Consider the following 17,380-nt stretch of genomic DNA (forward strand, 5'->3'; position numbering starts at 1 on the left):
ACTGACCAACGATGGCGTACCCCCGAAGTCCCAAAGCCTTTGACATGGGTCAGGGGAGACTAATCTAGGAACAGACTAAAAACCGCCACGACCAGCACCCTTCGACGTTACAGGAATGACTGAGGAGCAGCGCTGGGATGTGCCGGGACATAAGAAGAAGAGGGGGGGTATCGCCTACCACTTGATTACCTTTCCTACGCTATCCCCACTCTTCTACTTTTGTCCTCGCATATCGCAACACTGCTGAGGAACGTGTTGCGCCGGTCGTGCACGATATTTACGCCTTCTTATTCTAAAACCGCACTAAGAAACCGGGCAACTTTAATCAGGTATCCTAAACGTCCTATCTCTATCTACCACGGAGCGTATGTCAATCTCATTGTGCACGAGTATACTGGGCATACTAATTCTGGGCTGTGTGTTCACGGTGGGGATACATGGGCCTAGGATACGAACTGCCCCAATTTTATACAACACGGACACTTTCAAAAGCGCGCCTATTAGTAGCACATTCAAAATATTATCCAATTTTACTATATTCTGAAAATTTTCCAGTCAATAGTTACTCAAAACTGGCCATCTATAGCTTGAATTACTTTAGAAAAGAATTGGAGTTTCAAAAATTGTAGTCATATATCTGAATAAATAAAGGACTTGGAAAATGCGAAAGTCCCGCCTATCCTTGCTCCTTAATGGAGCATTCAATGTTTTCCCTGTCCTTCTATCTTAATTCTAAGGGGAGAAATTACTCTAAACTCGGGTATGTCTTTATTTCTTTTAAGGGGAAGTATGGGAATAGGGTTGGTGCTAATGTTGTTGAATATTTTACATTACAGTTGCTTTGACAATACAATTGCGTTTCCCGTGGTATTTACTACGTGTTGAATAACTGCGTACCATGGAACGTCTCACGCAAGCCACGTTCAGCATCCATGGAGGTCCACATCGTCTTCAAATATCTCTTGCCTCTGAATGCGCTGTTTTCATCCAATGTTGGTTTCACCCATGAAAAAAGAGAAGGAACATTATACACTACACTATACTATACATACTAAGCACACGTTCAACACACACAATAGGCATTAATATTAGCAGTTCACTTTTCACTTAAAATTTGAGCAATACTTATCAAAGGTAAAGTATGATGAAAGGTCAAGTTGACCACTGGTCAGAGTACTCCAAGCGGTGGCGTCTGTACAGTTACTATAGCAATCCAGAAAAACAGGATAGAGTCCAGGGTAGTTCCACCACAGAATCACAAGAACGATCTGCACTCTCTGGAGGTTGAAGCGGGACTGAGAAGTTCGTCGTTCCCCAAGGGTATTTATACCTTCTCGAGCAGAAGAGGGGGAATCTGTAACTGAAATTTCGAGATTAATAATGAAACACTACACTAAGCATACGTCAAACAGAGACTCTTTCCATGCACTAAGCACGCGCGCGCACAAGCACACAAGCTATTAATGCTGGCAACTCACTTTTCATTAAAAATGGGAGTAATACTTATCAGTGGTTAAGTACGATGAATGATCAAGTTGTCCACTTGATGACGTCCCTCAATGGATGCTTTGTATCCCGCAGCGCATGGTCTGATCATTGATCAAGGATGGCGTACCGCCAAGTCCCACGGGCCTTAGACATAGGTCAGGGGAGGCTAATTTAGGAACAGACTAAATGCCACTATGGCCCGAACCCTTCGAAGTCTCGGGAGCGACTGACGATCAGTGCTGGGATATGCCGGGACATAAGATGAAGAGTGGGGGTATCGCCTACCACTTGATTACCTTTCCTACGCTATCCCCACTCTTCTACTTTTGTCCCCGCATATCGCAACACTGCTGAGGAACGTGTTGCGCCGGTCGTGCACGATATTTACGCCTTCTTATTCTAAAATCGCACTAAGAAACCGGGCAACTTTAATCAGGTCTCCAGAACGTCCTATCTCTGGGCTGTGTATTGACGGTGGGGATACATCGGCCTAGGATACGAACAGCCCCAATTTTATACAACACGGACACTATCAAAAGCGCGCCTATTAGTAGCACATTCAAAATATTATCTAATTTTACTATATTCCGAAAATTTTCCAGTTAACAGTTACTCAAAACTAGCTATCTATAGCTTCAATTACTTTAGAAAAGAATTGGGGTTTGAGAAATTATAGTGATATATCTGAATAAATAAGAGACTTGGAAAATGCGAAAGTCCCGCCTATCCTTGCTCCTTAATGGAGCATTCAATGTTTTCCCTGTCCTTCTATCTTAATTCTAAGGGGAGAAATTACTCTAAACTCGGGTATGTCTTTATTTCTTTTAAGGGGAAGTATGGGAATAGGGTTGGTGCTAATGTTGTTGAATATTTTACATTACAGTTGTTTTGACAATACAATTGCGTTTCCCGTGGTATATACTACGTGTTGAATAACTGCGTACCATGGCACGTCTCACGCAAGCCACGTTCAGCATCCATGGAGGTCCACATCGTCTCCAAACATCTGTTGCCTCTGAATGCGCTGTTTTCATCCAGTGTCCGTTTGGCCCACGAAAAAAAGAGAAAGAACATTATACACTATACTAAACACCCTAGGCTCACGTCAAACACACCGACAAAAGGCTTTAATATTAGCAGTTCAGATTCATTTAAAATTTAAGAAATACTTATCAGTGGTAAAGTATGATGAAATGTCAAGTTATCCACTGGTCAGTGTAGTTCATGCGGTGGCATCTGTCCAGTGACTATGGCAATCCAGGAAAACAGGGTAGAGTTCAGGGTAGTTCCACCACAGAATCACAAGAACGATCTGCACTCTCTGGAGGTTGAAGCGGGACTGAGAAGTTCGTCGTTCCCCAAGGGTATTTATACGTTCTCGAGCTGAAGAGGGGGAATTTGCAACTGAAATTTCGAGATTAGTAATAAAACACTGCACTATACACATTGGGCATACGTTAAACAGACACTTTACCCATGCACTAAGGAATTCCGCGCACTAGCACACAAGGTATCAATGCTGACGACTCACTTTTCATTAAAAATGGCACAAATACTTATCATTGGTCAAGGGCGATGAATGATCAAGTTGTCTACTTGATGACGGCCCTCGATCGATGCTTCGTATCTTGCAGCGCATAATCTTATCACTGTTTAAGGATGGCGTACCCGCGAAATCCCATGGGCTTCTGATATGGAGCAGACGAAGCTCGCGAAGAAATTAACCAAGAACTGTCATGACCTGCTTGCTTCAAAATCTCACGAGCAAATGACGAGGGATTTGGTCGTGGAGGGTCGTTTTCAAAATGTCTTCCAGTGACGTCATAAAGTGGAAAAGTGAAAGCGCCGCCTGCAATACACTGAATTACTGTGACTTTGGCGCTCTTTTCCACGTTGTGACGTTCCTCGAGGACATCTTGCCCTGATAAATGGTTACACCGTTCACCACAGATTAACCTGAAGATGCGACGCTTCGTTCGATGCTTGTTTGATCCCTGAAGAAGAATGAAATATGAAACGATATAAGGTGAAAATGGTAAAGGGTAAAAATGATATAATACTTATCAATGGTCAAGGATGACGAATGATCAAGTCGTCCACTTGATGATGTCCCTCGAGTGATGCCTCGTATCTTGCAACACGTGGTCTGTTCACTGATCAAAGATGGCGTACGCTCGAAGTCCCACTGGCCTTAGACATACGTCAGGGGAGGCTAATCTAGAAACAGACTAATTGCCACTACGACCCGCAACCTTCGAAGTCTCAGGAGCGACTGAGGATCAGTGCTGAGATTTGCCGGGACATAAGAAGAAGAGGGGGGGTATCGCCTACCACTTGATTACCTTTCCTACGCTATCCCCACTCTTCTACTTTTGTCCCCGCATATCGCAACACTGCTGAGGAACGTGTTGCGCCGGTCGTGCACGATTTTTACGCCTTCTTATTCTAAAATCGCACTAAGAAACCGGGCAATTTTAATCAGGTATCCTAAACGTCCTATCTCTATCTACCACGGAGCGTATGTCAATCTTATTGTGCACGAGTATACTGGGCATACTAATTCTGGGCTGTGTGTTCACGGTGGGGATACACGGGCCTAGGATACGAACTGCCCCAATTTTATACAACACGGACACTTTCAAAAGCGCGCCTATTAGTAGCACATTCAAAATATTATCCAATTTTACTATATTCTGAAAATTTTCCAGTTAATAGTTACTCAAAACTGGCCATCTATAGCTTGAATTACTTTAGAAAAGAATTGGAGTTTCAAAAATTGTAGTCATATATCTGAATAAATAAAGGACTTGGAAAATGCGAAAGTCCCGACTATCCTTGCTCCTTAATGGAGCATTCAATGTTTTCCCTGTCCTTCTATCTTAATTCTAAGGGGAGAAATTACTCTAAACTCGGGTATGTCTTTATTTCTTTTAAGGGGAAGTATGGGAATAGGGTTGGTGCTAATGTTGTTGAATATTTTACATTACAGTTGTTTTGACAATACAATTGCGTTTCCCGTGGTATATACTACGTGTTGAATAACTGCGTACTATGGCACGTCTCACGCAAGCCACGTTCAGCATCCATGCAGGTCCACATCGTCTCCAAACATCTGTTGCCTCTGAATGCGCTGTTTTCATCCAGTGTCCGTTTGGCCCACGAAAAAAAGAGAAAGAACATTATACACTATACTAAACACCCTAGGCTCACGTCAAACACACCGACAAAAGGCTTTAATATTAGCAGTTCAGATTCATTTAAAATTTAAGAAATACTTATCAGTGGTAAAGTATGATGAAATGTCAAGTTATCCACTGGTCAGTGTAGTTCATGCGGTGGCATCTGTCCAGTGACTATGGCAATCCAGGAAAACAGGGTAGAGTCCAGGGTAGTTCCACCACAGAATCACAAGAACGATCTGCACTCTCTGGAGGTTGAAGCGGGACTGAGAAGTTCGTCGTTCCCCAAGGGTATTTATACGTTCTCGAGCTGAAGAGGGGGAATTTGCAACTGAAATTTCGAGATTAGTAATAAAACACTGCACTATACACATTGGGCATACGTTAAACAGACACATTACCCATGCACTAAGCAATTCCGCGCACTAGCACACAAGGTATCAATGCTGACGACTCACTTTTCATTAAAAATGGCACAAATACTTATCATTGGTCAAGGGCGATGAATGATCAAGTTGTCTACTTGATGACGGCCCTCGATCGATGCTTCGTATCTTGCAGCGCATAGTCTTATCACTGTTTAAGGATGGCGTACCCGCGAAATCCCATGGGCTTCTGATATGGAGCAGACGAAGCTCGCGAAGAAATTAACCAAGAACTGTCATGACCTGCTTGCTTCAAAATCTCACGAGCAAATGACGAGGGATTTGGTCGTGGAGGGTCGTTTTCAAAATGTCTTCCAGTGACGTCATAAAGTGGAAAAGTGAGGGCGCCGCATGCAATACACTGAATTACTGTGACTTTGGCGCTCTTTTCCACGTTGTGACGTTCCTCGAGGACATCTTGCCCTGATAAATGGTTACACCGTTCACCACAGATTAACCTGAAGATGCGACGCTTCGTTCGATGCTTGTTTGATCCCTGAAGAAGAATGAAATATGAAATGATATAATGTCAAAATGGCAAAAGGCAAAAATGGTATAATACTTAACAATGGTCAAGGATGATGAATGATCAAGTCGTCGACTTGATGATGTCCCTCGATGGACGCTTCGTATCTTGCATCACGTGGTCTGATCACTGATCAAGGATGGCGTACTCACGGAGTCCCATATGCCTTTGACATGGGACATGGGAGGTTAATCTAGGAACCGACTTAAACCGTCAAGACCCACACTCTTGGAAATTTCAGAAGCAACAGAGGTATGTTGCGATATGTCGAGACAAGAGTAAAAGAAAGTGTGGGTATCACCTATCATTTAACTGTATTACCTGTGGTATCGCCACTCTCTTACTTTTGCCCCAGCATATCGCAGTGCCTCTGAGGCGCTTCCTGCGCTGGCTGTCCAGGATTTTTATGCCGCTTTTTCGAAAACAATACAAGGATACCGTGCAATTTGAATGAGGTCTCTAGCGCCTCCTATCACTTTGTCTACACACAAAACGAATGACGGCCTTATTGTGGACGGGTATTGTGAGCACATTGATTCTGGACCATAGGCTATATGGGGCCTGTGTGGTCCTTTGCTGCGTATGGACTGCGCGGGACTAGGCTGTGTGGGGACGATAGCCCTGCGAGGGTTTGGGCTGTGTGGGGACTGGAAGCACCTAGGCTGCGTGAGCCTAACCTGTATGGGGATTCCGTGAACTTAGGCTCTATGGGGTCTGCGAGGTCCTATACTGCGTATGGACTGCGCGAGCCTAGGCTGTCTGAGGATTGCGACAACCTAATTCTGTATGGGGACTGCAAAGGTCTGGGCTGTGTGGGGACTCTGAGAGCCTAGGCTGCGTGGGGGGTGCTTCGTGGACCTAGACTGCGTGGGGGGACTGCGAGGGCCAAGGCTGCGAACAACCTCTATCTACAATATGAAAACTTTCAAAGGCCCATCTATCTGTACTTTTTACCAAAATATTCAAAATATTACCTGCGTTTACCGTATTCCTAAAATATTCCAGGTACTGAGCGACTAATGAAAATAGACTATGTAGAGCTTGAATTATCTTACAAAAGAATTGGGGTTTGAAATGTTTTAGTTATATATGGAAATAAATAAGGGACTTCAGAAATGCGCAAGCCCCGTCTATTTTTGTTCCTTAATGGAATATTCCCTGTTTTTCTATCTTAACTCTAAGGGTAGAAATTACTCCGAACTTACGTATGTCTTTATTTCTTATAAGGGAAAATATGGGAATAGGATTGGTATTAACGGATTCGAGTATTTTACGTTGGATTTGCTTTCTCAGTAAAATTACACTTTTTTTGCTGATTACTGCGAGTCTACCAACTGCGTACTGTATGACGACCCACGTGATCCGTGTCCAGCATCCACGGGGCTTCAAACCGACTGCAGGCATCTGCTGCGCGTTCCCTTAAGTGGATTTGTGTTGTATCACTTCACCGCAGCAAATGCCTATAGGAGACCACAAAGAATGCAATGTTTTAATTCAGTGTATGTTTGAACTCTGAAAATTGAGAGAAGACACACTACGCTATAAACACTAACAAGGAAACCTAGCGAAATGTGCACCGAGTTTTGTGTTCCATTTCTTTTGGAATACTGGCCAAACAAAACAGTTTCACAAAATAGGAAGGAGCACCTTTGCCTCATTACTGGAGAAATTAATGATTAAAACTTCTAAAATTTTTGAATGGGTGAATAGCGTAACGATATCTACGAATTTTATCACAGTTTCTAATTACTTAACAGAGGAAGTTTATATATGAATCTTGGATTTAATTTGGATTTCCAAAATAGTTTTTTGTATTATGGGAATACTGCGTTATTTTAATTTTTTGAAGTCGCTCCATATATTTTTTAACACATTATTTGCTGCATCTCGTTGCTTCTTATGAGATATATATTAGAAATATGTTGAAATTTAAATGAGCAAACAAATCACTTGTGAAACACATTTGTTTGGACACATTTCGTAATGTTCCCTTGTAAGCACACGTCAAATAGACACTCTACACGTACACTAGATATACACAAGCACACACAATGTATTAATGTTTGCAGGTCACTTTCTTTTTAAAATTTGAATAATACTTATCAATGGTCAAGGAGGGTGAATGGTCAAACTTTCCTCTGGTCAGAGCAGTCCAAGCGGTGACGTTTGTCCATTGGCTGTAGTAGTCCAGGATCCACCCCCACCCCCACCCCCACCCCCACCCCCACCCCCACCCCTCACCACTCACCCCAACTCCCACCCCCGGCAGTGGGATCGGTAGGACGATCTGCAGCCTCAAAGGTTCTCAAGCGACTGAGAAATTCCTCGTCCTCCTGGAGTATTTATGTACATCCTCCCGAACAGGGGAGGGGGTACCAGGAATTGGAAGTACGAAATTGAGCGAACAAAGTATAATTTGCCAAAAAATTAACATTTTCTGTAAAGTAATTATAGCAGCAGCATTTTTTCTGCTACATGTATTATTAATAACAATCAGACACAATGTCTCAAGCAAATTATTAGCATTTATTGCTTTATTCCTAATTAAGGAGATATAAAGAAATTTGTAGCTTTGTAAATGTTGAATAATTTCTTTGTTCAACAAGATTATATACTGTCTGCAATGTTTAATTATGTTCTTTTATGTGTAATATAAATACTTCTGTCCTGGTTAATATAATCTAGTATAAATATGTATTTAACAACTAAAAGTAATATAAAGAAATATGTTTGCTGTTTTATTTTAATAGTAACATCTTCCTTAGTCAAGAATATACTTTGACCTAAGAAGCAGATGTGGACATTATCAAAACTGCAGCACAAATAAGAAAGTACACAAATGGTGACAAGTTACAACTATTTATTGTTGCTATTTTGTATGAAATTTTACAATAAAACTACTTTACATGAAATTTTGAGCGAATTTATTTAAATTTTCCTTCGAATTTTAGTCTTTCAAATGGTATTGTGAAGAATCCTTGATAAAATCGATGTCTTCGTTTTTCATACATTCGACACCTTCTTCTTTCGCATCATAGGTATCAGACCCTATGGGAAGCGCAATTGAAGACAGAAATGCGAAACCATAGATGCTGGGGGATTACGTTTGAAGTGTTGAAGTAAGCTATCATTACTTACAGGCTTAAATTGACTTCAGTCATGCTCCGTCCATGGCGTGTTCCCTCAAGAGGATTTGTACTTATGCTTCATTACAACAAATGCCAAGGGAAGTTTAACAAAATTGCGTTGTTTTCCTTCGGTGTCTGCTGAAACTTAAATCTTGAGAAATACAAGTAATAATTGTAGTAACGATTTATATTTCTTATGCTATTAAAATCAGTGAGTACAACCTAAAGGCACAGTAGTTATGACAATCATTGTGCTCCATGGTCTGACGCCTGGCGACGAGCTTCACGTCGACACTGGCACCATTCGAGCTGCCTAGTTTCAGGCGAATTTCACCAATCTTTAAACGCTTATTATTAAGAAAGAAAAACTCAGACACAATTTTGTTATGCTTTATTTCGTCCTATATAAAATCACCCTTAAAATTTTCTCTCCTTTGTAGTCGAACATTTTATATATTCAAAGTTCAGAATTAATACAAATATAAATACATGATGCAGGTCAGCCACCTGTTCCTTTAGTCACGGTGCACAAGAGTAATACAATTTCAATGCAATTTTGCACTTTTGATGTTCAATATTGGCGATTAGAGGCTCATATGTAATATCTCATTAAAAATATAAATCTGCCAAATTGCATAATGCCACCGCTAAAAAATTGTAATGATGTCGTGTCACTCATTTGCATTCGACCTTTAGGAAGGAACCAGCTAACAGCTAAGATTTAGCGGAGTCATCTGAGTGTAAAATTGCTCTTCTGAAATGTTTCTTTCTTCCTGGAAATTATCTTCCTACACTAAATTCAAGACATTCGAATATTATGAATTAATCTTTCGCCAATGCTTTTTCCCTTTCTCAAGTCTTACGTATCTAACAGGAGCTTACTAAAATAAGAGAAGAAGCTCTGAAACCTTTTCTTGGAGTTCAAGGCTCTCTTCATAGTCCTTGTTCCGCGCGAAGATAATTAACGCTCGTAATTCTGCGCGAATAGCATGTATACGATTTCGAAAGAACAGCTCACGGAAACAGAGCATGCCTTCGTACGCGATGCTCCAGAACAATTACAAACTCTGCTCATTTTTCCAAGTGAATAATGCCAGGCTATTGTGAAGTTAAATCTCCGACGCGATCCCGCTGTGTAATTAAATTTATTCAGAAGGTCTTAGTGTTTGCGTAACACCAGGCACTATTCGGTAAGCATGCGATAACAGAAGAGTAACTGTTGGTCAGCGTTGAAGATTTTGATCGAGATGTGGAGAACATTGCTGAAATTATGTGTTTTCTCTTTTCACTTCAATTATCTATGTTAAGAGGATTGGATCTTGTACGCTGCGCAAGTAAAGTATTTTTTACGCTGGTGGAAGACAGAGCAGTTGTTGAAGCCTGTTGTTAACTAGTATTACTAGTTAAATTATATAAAATAATAATTATAAATTATATAAAATTATATAAATTAGTATTATAGTATTATTGTATTTATTTATGAGCTTTGAGCTCATGTTATGGAGCATTATTTTAGTGCCCAGTTACTAAGTTTTGAGATTTATGTTACTGTTAAGAGAAATTTCTTTTATCATGTTCTGCTGGTATTAAAAGAAAAGTATGGAAGGAAGTGTTTAAAACGAGTGTTATAAATACATAGTAATAATTAGTCATATTAGCGTTTAATCGCGTGTGATTGAAGGAACTGTTTTAGATGAATTTTTCTCGTTTTTTCTTAAATTTATTAAAGAGAGTGGAAGTTGATTTTACTATTTTACGTATGGTGCTCTGTTGCCTTGTCGTTATCTCAATCCTACAACCCGCATACTTTTTGACATGGTCAGATAATTTCATGCATACAAATATTGGTTAACTTAAATTTATGAATTTTTAAACAAATTTTATATTGTTGAAAGAGATAAGGATCGAGCATTAATTATTATTAAACCTAGCAGATATAACTAAAAATTACGTGTTTGTTTCAAGGTATACAAAATTTTGTAAAGAGATTGAAAATTAATTTAAGATATAGATGGTTGCGAAAAATGAAAATCAGTATATCAGTGATTAAACATGATGTTATCAATATTTTCACAGATAAAAAAGTCTTTAGAAGTTGCAGTACTAGTACGATAAGTAGATAGAGTACAGCATTTCATAAGTCTGGTTATTACTGCCATTTTTAACACTTATTTGAATTATAAAAATTATAGAACTACTTAAATACTAATAGTATTATTTTAGAGAAAATAATAAAAGATTGTATTTAGACCATAAGAGCTCCTATAAATTTGATCCTCAAATAAAAGTAAATTCATGAAATCTGTGTCTCAAGGCTAGTCTGTCCTTGCGGTACAAAAATTTAGAAATCATGAAATATAATTAATATACCATACTAGCCTACACAAATATTATTTATAACTCGACAATAAAGTGGAGAAGCATCATCAACCAAAATCCCACATTACAGATCAAAATAAATTACAATTTTCCTATATAATTTTATGACCCTTACATGGACTAAGACAATTTCAATACAGATTTCACAGAAAATCCTTCACTAAAATTTACCACAGCGACTGATCCCACAATTATTAATATATCCGCCATTACTATTAATCTCTTTGATCCTCTCAGTCACCGAGATCACCTCATCGAAGTCGATCGCTCTCATCAATCGCACACGACTGCGTCAAGACAGCATCCCGATGGTCCCGATTCCAGAACACGCGGAATCTATCGCGTTCACCAGTGTCCCTCTCCCTCCCAACAGCTTTTTGCACTATACTTCTCCTACCATCGTTTCGCCATTTCCCTCTCTCCGCGACCTGATGCACAATGCAGGGGAGAAAGACATGCTGCCTTCAGACCGGCTCGTAGTTGCTCGAAAACCTCTCTACCAACGCCGTGTGCTCGGTTCATCCTTTAACAAGCTTCCGATCGGCTTTTCAATCGTCCCCACGTCGAAATCACGCGCCCGCCATTTTGGTAGCAACCTCTTCCGGTTCCTCGCGCCGCGGGCCGAAAGCTTGGCCATCATCGATCGACCCGTTCCACTTGGACAGAGCGAACCAGGAGCCGGAAGCATGCTCGAAAACGCGCGAGTCCGCGCGCGCGCGCCTTGATTGGGGATCTAGATCGTGCTGGAAAGATGCTTCGTTCAGGGATCCACAGGTGGTTTGGATCCTAATTGCTGCTTAAGGGAAGTGTTCGAGGGGTCTGGCTTTGAGGCTGGAAAGTTAATGGACTTGGGAGCTGTTTTTTTTTTGTGAGAAATTTAATGGTGATGATGGAGCTAGGAATGGAAGGACTTCATTTGAATTTAGACAAGGACTACGAGTAATTGTGGTTTGATTGATCTCTGAAGTTTAAGTCTACTTGATGTTAGGAAATTGGGTCTGTAGCCTACAGTGAGAAACTGGAATACTAAGTCCTGATAGGTAGAAATTATTGACGCTTTCTAATAGCTTCTTAAGCTGAGGACACTGAAGCGAAAGATTTTGTTGGACTTAGTTGACAATTGAGATACCTAAATAGATGCCTAGTTATATCCTACACTTTACAGTAGGAACAGTAGCTACAGAAAACTGAGACTGAAAAATGAATGATTTTTAAGTTCCAGTTCCAGTCAGTTTACAGTTCTCCTAAATTAGTTATCACTATTCTCTGACTCCCTTCCAAATATCTTGCAAAAGTGATTCAGCGACGAATTAAACATACCCCAATCCTAGCCTTCCAATGTGTTTTTAGAAAAACTTTTGAGACACCGTTACGTCGAATTCCAGCTTGGAAATCACGAAGCCAGATGACCAAGTTAGGACGCCACAACGAATCCATTTCCACGCGAACGATCTCGAAAGTGTAATTCGAACTGCTGTTGACTAATCTCGTTCCGTGGCGGGAACAACGCCGAGAATCTTATCCCAAGCGTTTCGCGGAGCAGCGCTTTTAAATAAATTACCGCGAGCAGAATATGTAATATCGTTCGATGAAATCTGTTCGACATTCTTGGACAAATTGCTGGTCTTCGATGAGGATCGTTAGCTGTCAGCACTTGGCCGATTCAGAGTCATGGAAAGGATCAACAGGTTCTCCGTTTCGATGGAACGCTGCTGGTTATCTTGACAGGAAGTGGCTGCGATCTTCGACGAGGAATTTCTATGATACGAGCTCTTGACTTTGGTCGATCCTAAAAAAAGGGATCTAGTGAATGGTCAGTGTTCAATTATTAAGGTGTCAATAAGGAACTTTGGTGTTCGAGAAAAGTGGAAAGTGAATAGGTTGCAGCGATAATGCTGAAAGTTGTTCGATAAATGACGATACGATATAGCGACTTAATACTAAGTCATACAGTATTAACGAAGATAACGAATGAGATAAATAACGTATCAAGCTTTGATAGAGTGACACACTATGATGCAATGAAGAATAAGTTCAATTAAAAAATAAAGTAAAGTGTAGTTTCAGACTTAAAACAGACCAGAAACTTAATTAACGAGAATACACAATTCTTCAAGTCAACTATCCTAAATACCTTCACCTAAAGAAACAAAAAAGTAACAAATTGAAAAATTCTCTACATGCAATTCAGCCCTGAACATCAATACTCAAAATGGTAATACTTCTAAAATCTCTAAACATAATTTCTGAAGTACGATTTCTTCTGCCATAATACTTCTCTAAAATAGTCCTCACCTCACACTTGAATCACAAAGCTTCAGACACTGAAGCTTAAAAGATCCTTCAATATAATTATCAGCAAGAATCCTAGCTTCGTTTCCTATCAAAGAAACCAAGTTGAAGACCAAGTTCCAAAGATCCAATCTGAAGTCCAAGCATAAGGGGACCAAGATCTCCCTTAGAGGCTGAGAACTTTCGTCGATTGTCTTCCTGAAGATCTCGCTGGCTGCATGATTCATCGAGGCCGCTGGTTGAGCAGGTCAGGGACGTAGGTTCTGCGGCTTCAGGTCGGTGCACGTACAACCTGGATTTCTGCACGATTTAGCGTGTCGGGCTTCGGTAGCGGGAAGACGGTCTGCATTATCCGCACAGCGTGACGATAACGTTGCAAGCAGTGAACGATAACAGACGACCACTGGTCGATTAATTGCGCGTGTACATCGAATGATACTGAGCTGCTTGGGACGATCCAGTGAAGTGCAGTGGTTGGTTCGTGTCGGTGAAAAGTGAGGATAAAAGGTGCAGGGAAAGTGAATTAGGTGGATAGGGACTAGGAAAGATAGGGGAAAGTAGGCGATTGACTGGAAGTGGAGGATATCGGTGGTGGTGAGTACAAGACTTTTGGCTAATGGTTCGTTCTTTTTAATCTCGCTATGTTCTTCCTGAAATATTTCATGTTACTTTATACATTACTTGGCATTTTTTTGAAATTTAGAGGGACAGAAGAATTGGGTCCGAAAGATCTGAGGAACCTAGGAGGGTTAATGGATCGTAGGGAAATTTGAAATATATTCGACGAGAGATATGAAAATTGACACTTCGACTGTCATATAGTGTCTGCGAGAAATTCTATCATGACACGCACAGTGGTTTTAATTTTAACACTTTTAATTTACTCACAATGCTCTCGTTCATCGAGAAATTTTTGTTAATAGATATTGTTTGTGGTTATATAGAGCTGATCAATTCACAACTGAAGAATTGAGAATTGGGCTCATTAATTATATGGAGAAATTGATTAACGAAATTGTTGAGTTTGGATCAATTTTAGGCATGAAAGTTGGCAGAGAGTTGACACAGATTGATGCTATTGTTATGTCATTGACAATAGCTAAGACAAATTTAGCTAAGCTGTCAGTAAAATGATCAAAAACAAATACTACATTTAATTCCAACAGTAATTAAAAATTCGGGGATTAATTACTACGCATCAATAGAGATAACAACAAAATTTGAATCTCTCAAAAAACAATTGATACCAAAAGACTTAGTCGAACCTTAAAAAACCTTCTGTCTTCATTTAAAAACAGATTCATCTGATTATCCCTAACATCATCTCCACTCAACTTTCAAACTTCACGACTACACACCTCATATTTCATACCACTTCCCTTTTTCTCTTGCTTGCCCATCGACCGATTAGCGATTAAACGAGGTTAAACAACCGCGTTCTGGTTGATCGAGATATAATTCAAGGATCGAGGGAGGATCACCGCGATGGAAGGCTGAATCGTTCGAGAGGTTGGCGTCGGCTGCAAAAGGATGAAAAGGAGGACGCCACAATGGTGAAAAGTGCAACATTATCTGCGTCCGTGAAAATAAGAAACGAGTTGTCGTTGATTGACTGCGCGAGCGTGCGGAGCCGCTTCGTTAGAAGATTAACTCGGCAATTAAGCGAGTCGAGGAGGAGCAGCAGCGGCGCGTCTCGTGCTCTTCTATTTTCACGATTCGATCGCGTCTCGATCAACAACAGTCCCTCGAGCGGCGCGAATCGGTCGTTTTTGTCTAGGAAAGTAGCTCTGATTGCTGGGATCGTTATCCAGGTCGTCCTGGTCTCGAGGAACAGGATGAATAGGCAGACGCTGGATGGTAATCGATGAACTTCGAATCGTAACTCGACAATGCTGATTCGAGAGGCTCTTCGGAGTAAATACATTGAGTAACGATAGACTCGAGTGGGCAGTAAATAGTATCGAATTATGAGACGTGTTTAAAAATCGAAATTAGTAGGTGCAGTAGCTTTTCGTTATGGGTTCTCGGGGATGGTAGTTGATGAGGTTTTGAATTGCAACTTGCTAATGCTGATTCGAGGCTCTTTGGAGCTGATCTATCGAGAAGTGATTGGATAGATATCCTTTGGGATCATAAATTGTTTGAATTATTTTAGTATTTAAATTTCAAGAGTAGAACAGTGGCATGAGAAATACAGCAGTTCATATGAAGAGAAAGGGGAAAATACAGTGTCCTATTTTAGTGAATAACTCTGAAGTAAGTATAAAATTAAGAAAGCAAATAACATTAACAAACTACAGGAACATCTCTAGCAAATAACTCACTATTGTTCAACAATTTCAGCAAAGTATCTTCAGGCTCGCTAAGAACACTTCCATCACAAGAATACAAACTACAACACAAACAACTACAGGAATAAAAAATAATGAGGTCTCTTAAGGCTTTTCATCTTACATCAACTATCTTACTTCGAGAAGAAAGAAGAACGAAGAATATTCTATTTACAAAAAAATTGTAACTCTCAATAAAGACCCTTTTAACACAAAATTGCATTGAATCTCTCTCCCTCCCTCTCACAAAACTTAATCACTCAAAGTGAATGAAAAGGAAGGCACCGAAACTGCCGACAAATAAAATCGTCTCTCTATTCACACCAAATAAAGCAAGCAGAGGCTTCAGAATCGATTTGCAAACCGCATACACGAGCAAAGGGAGCGAAAACCGCAGCCTCCAACCTGGACGGCAGTGCATGGAAGCTGCGAACGCGAGAAAGCGCTGCCCAAGTCGGATCCCTCCGTCGATTCTCACCGATCGATCGCCCCGATCGCCGCTGGACGATCGTGGAGTGGGGATCGTCGATCAAAGAGACTCCGCGGGTTTTTTGCGATCTCTGCGGCTCTGCAAGATCGATCGATCGATAAGCACAGGTGACGGACTCGCGTTGCTGAAGGGACACCGCGATCAGCGATCAAAGACCGCTCGAGATAAAGATTTCTCGACTGCTCCTTGTTCCTTTTCAAGCTCGCGCAGCGGAGGATAACCGATGGATCGGCATTGATTGCTCCGCTGGGGTTTATTAACTTCCCGCGACTTCGTTAGAACGGTATCCCGCGCAATTAAGAGTCTGATCGAAGCGAGGAAACGTTTCAGGACGTTTCAAACGCGGTTTCCTGCCTTTCCTTTTTCTTTCACTGGGTGAAGAAAGTGAATGTCTTTGAAGATAAGGTGCTTGCTAAGATGCAGGTGATTGGTTATAAAGGGGGATAATATTTGGTGTCGAAGATTAATGATCAGTTCTGTGGCTATATGTATTTGTAGAACCACTTTAAGTAGTTAAAATGTTGTGTGTTGGGATATTATTAGGAAGTCCACTTTAATGGGCATTAGTTACTGCGACTACCTTTTTTATTATTAAATTGTTTACTCGTGGGAATATTATACAGTCAGAATACTTGAGCTATTGACTGAGATTAACAAGCTCATGATCCAATATTTGGTAGAACTTTTTGATTCTAACTTTTACTAGAATTAAGTCATAATTCGACTCATGGATCTTCTTTCAATTCTATTTTATTTTTATTATACTCAACTTAAGAGAAGGTTGGATGAAACCATATACTTGACTTTCTAGATATATAAATTCCTAATCTAATTTATAAATCTAACTATAAAATTCAAATGTTATCTATTCAAGGCATTCCTAAATAACGTAAAAGAACAACAATTTAATTAAAAAATTTAAACATACAACTTACTTTAACAACAAAACGAAATGTCTATCACAATTTTATCAGAAAATTGAAATCCTAGAATACAGAAAATTTAGATAACAAGAATCCAGTTAATCGAGGGTTTTTGCTGTACTAAAATATCTCCTCTAAAATACATATTTCCCTTTCTATACAGTTGGTATAATGACTACGAAGTGAGCTAAATAACTGCACTGAATCCTCTGCAAAATAA

This window comes from Calliopsis andreniformis, chromosome 8, assembly GCF_051401765.1.
Source record: "Calliopsis andreniformis isolate RMS-2024a chromosome 8, iyCalAndr_principal, whole genome shotgun sequence".
NCBI lineage: Eukaryota > Metazoa > Arthropoda > Insecta > Hymenoptera > Andrenidae > Calliopsis > Calliopsis andreniformis.